Raw genomic sequence first — 4,138 nt, forward strand, 5'->3', positions numbered from 1 at the left:
GTCGATGTCATTTTATTCGTACTAGAGGGAAATGCCTCGTACTTTGCATTGGACCTTTAAGTAGCATTCAGACAATCGTGAAAAGTTTTCTTTTCTTTTTTTTGCCTGTGTTAGAATTTTGGGGATATTCTTGCATGTTTACTGGCACGTGGAGTTGATTGGAGTCATGGTGTTTTATCCAGGAACCTGCTCTCTCCAGTGGTTAGTCACAGGTGAATCGCGTGTTTATGAGCCAGTCGCTCTTCTGCTAGCCGCTGTGGCCAGTCAGCATTGGGTGGCATCTCCTGGTGACGAATACGCTCCCCCTTTCATTTCTGTGGTCCTCCTTCGTCCCTGGAGTTCAGCATGACTCTTTTGTGAGACCCTAAGTCATACACGTTTAAGTACTTTATCTTCAGAAAAAGAGAGGCGGGAGGCGGAAAGGGGAACTGCGTGTTGTTGTTTGAAATCCCCCAGGCACTGGTAAGCTATCGCGCAGGGTCACATGTCGATACTCAACAAAACCCCCAATAAACATTATTAAATTATAATGGATTTTTAACGACTTCTGCCTTTTCAATGTATGGCTGCAGTAACGCCACAAGTTTATACTGGGATCAAGCAAAGTGTGTTTTCCCCACTGTTGATGACATATCATGCGAGTGTTGGTCGTGTAAAGATGCAGCTATGCGGCGTGGAAAGGACTGCCGAAATCACCTTCCCTTGGCTGGTCTTGGTTTCCTTTGACGGTTAAAGCCAGAGTGAGATCGAGGAACTTGGAGAAATCCAACTCGACAGCTCTGAACGCTATAAAAGAACCCAAAGTAACAACGACCTTAATTATGTTTCTCTGAATGGGGCAGTAACTTTGGCTTTAAGTGTCATTGCAGGTATTTTGACGGATGGGCCTCATTATCTGATTGGTTGTCAGAACAAAGGCCCAGTCACGACTTCTGTACAAGTACTTCGAGGACTTCGAGTCAGCTGGTTAATGCAGAAGTGAGAACCTTTTCATGTCGTGTATGCAAGCCAATCTGAATGTCAGGTGTGGTATTTCCCTAGATAAGGGAAAATGGTGATTATATGTAAATCATGCAAATATGTACGTATGCATGCATGTGTATATTCACATACAATATTAATATAGTATATGTATATAATTTTTTTGGCTGTATCTCTGAATTTTCGTATTTTGCGCTTCATTGCAGCACGAGTTTCGCTTTTCTTTAAAGAAACTGTAATGGTATTAGTTGCTTCCAGTCCAGAGAGGTGGTGTAATGTCAGCTTATTTTTGATTACGGTATGAGTAATGACACTCAAAACACTGCAAGACATATTCTGCCATTATATTCTGTATCAGTATTTTTATTTAACGGGTGTGTGTCACTTTGTGCAAAAATAAGTTGGGCAAAAAGCACATTACAAAGATATGCACGGTCAAGGAATCAACCAGGCGTAAGTGCATCTAGGCTGAGCTTTCAAAGTATCCCAGGTACAAGTGTAAGCAGGACTGGAGTGAGAGGTACACAACTTACAAAGCACCAGTCTAGTAAGACTTCTTTTCAATGAACAGAAAGTGCGATATTAAGAATATTATTGGAACAAAGAATTCTATTCGGCAATTAAAAGTGTTCCCTGAGCAGATGGGTCTTGAGGTGTTTCTTGAAGGTGGAAAGGGAATCTGATGATCAAATATTTAGCAACTCATTTCACCATCGGGCAACCACATGAGAGAACCATCTGGAATGACCCTTTGCACGTGTTGGAGGAATATCCAAGCGGTGTTGGATCGTTGACCTAAGAGGGTGAGATGAAATGTCAGGTCTTGTGGAGCTTCTTGATGTAGTCGAGTACTTGTCCACTGAAGGCTTCGTAAAACTGCACCAAGAACTTTAACTTGATGTGAGAACCTGTAGGGAGTCGGTGAAGAGACGAGGAGGGTGTGTCATGATAACAGTTAGGCTGACTGAATACCAGATGTGCCACTGCAATTTCAATCACCTAGAGCGATTTGACAGAACTAGCCCGTACACCTGCTAGTAGAAAGTTGCAGTAGGTCTAGTTTTGAAATATGGGCCTGGACCAGATGCTGCGCTGCATATACAGACAAATAAGACCTGATCTTCCTTGATGTTATACGGGGTGAATGCAAGAATGGAAGAAAGCTGTTGTCACAACCAGGGAGCACAGGTTGTGATGTCCGGGCAGGAAACAGGCAAGGCATGGCCAGGTATGGGGAGTAAAGGGGATTTATTAGAAAACCGAGGGTTTGGGAACATCTGACAGGGATTGACATAGAATCCACAATGACGGACGAGGGCAACAGGTAAGACCAGGGCTTAAAACAGGACAGGACTGATCAAAGTAATCAGACACAGCAGGAGACGATCAGGGAAGCACACGTGGGTAATCAGGGGGCGTGGCACACACGAGGAGCGGACGAGCCGGGCATCACAGCTGTTAATGTGTTCGCCATATTCCTCCAGTAAAGCTTTTTGTTTAAAAAAAAAAAAAAAAAACGTAAACGGTATTCAGCCGAGTGTTGTTTCCTCTCTTGGGACCAAATTAAGCAAGTCTATATCACAAAACATGAGCGGAAAGCCGGCCTTCGCAATACAGTGGCCGCAATGTTTCCTGCTGCTAGATGATAGTCAGACTCAGGAGATGCTTGTTCTTACAAATAATGGAATGCCACAGTTTCACAGGTTCTCCCGGCCTCCCCTGGTGCAGCATGGGAAAAGCAGAGGAACTGCAGTCGGCTTCTGAATACGATGCACTTTGTGAGTTACTTAATGAATGATTTGGACAGTTTCAGGTCACATTAGAAAGCCCACAAACTAAAAATAATGAGGGAAATGCACTTGCGGTTTACTCCCATATGTTCTCAGAAAGCGATGCACTGGATATCACCTGCTCGTGTTTTCCAGCGGAATCTCAGCAGTGCATATTCCTTATCTGGACGTTTGTAGATGTTCCCAGAGTGAGAAGTTCAGCGGTGACTGATTTCTTTACATGGAAAGGGTAAATATTAGAGTTTAGTGATCTAGTAAAGACCAGATGGGATTCAGTCATCTTCAAAAGGAGAACAGTGCGTAGGATAGATTCTGGATTGATCGAGGGGCATGATGTATCAAAATTAAGATTAGAGTGCAGGCCGGTAAGATGCACCAACCACAGCCTGTCAGGAGGGCCTGTCGCCTTGTCCCCCAATGGCTGTTTATATCCAAAATCCATTAATATGCTGCCCAATTGGTGACTGGTTCTGCACCATGTTCTGCATGATCCATTACTTACAGTACGCTCCCTGCGTTGGCCTGTGGATCACTGATACTGATGGATAATACTTTAAGCTAATGAGATGTCCATAGACTCTAAGTATTTCATGGGCTGGATTTGACCTGCGTCTGAGAGATCTCCTGCAGCATCATGAAACGTTTTACAGGGAACTACTTCTCATAAAAACTAGGTTGTTGCACAATATGTTTGATGTTGTGAGCCGGGTTATGCAACTACATTTTGTCCTACCGTAAAAAAAACGAAACCCACATTTAACTGAATAGAACAATCACAACAAAAACTGAGAAGTTTTATTGTTTTATGACAAATACATGCAAGCAGCAACACTTTTCAAAAGATTTGGGACGGGCATGTTTACCACTGTGTTGCATCACCTCTTCTCTGACCAACACTCTGTAAACTGACTGAGGAGACCAGTTGCTGGAGCTTCGAAAGTGAAATGCTGCCTGATATAGGATTTCAATGGCTCAACATTTTGAGGTCTGCTCTGTTATATTTTTCGTTTCATGATATACCAGATGTTTTCAGTGAGTGACAGATGTGGACTGCAGGCAGGCCAGTCTAGCGCACAACCTCTTCTGCTATGGAGCCATGCTGTTATAATACCTGCAGAATGTGCTTTATATTGACTTGATATACAAGGTCTTCCCTAAAAATGACGTAGCCTGGATATCAGCATATGTTGCCCCCAAACCTGTATATATCATTCAGCATTAATGCTGCCTTCCCAGATGTGCAAGCTAGCCAAGGACCCATGGACAGTAATGCAGCCCCATGCCATCACAGATGCTGGCTTTGAAACTGTCGTCTGATAACAAGCTGGGATGCTCTCTCTCCTCTTTAGCCCGGAGGTTGATTACCG

The sequence above is a fragment of the Brienomyrus brachyistius genome, chromosome 13 (genome assembly GCF_023856365.1).
Source record: "Brienomyrus brachyistius isolate T26 chromosome 13, BBRACH_0.4, whole genome shotgun sequence".
NCBI classification, from domain to species: Eukaryota; Metazoa; Chordata; class Actinopteri; order Osteoglossiformes; family Mormyridae; genus Brienomyrus; species Brienomyrus brachyistius.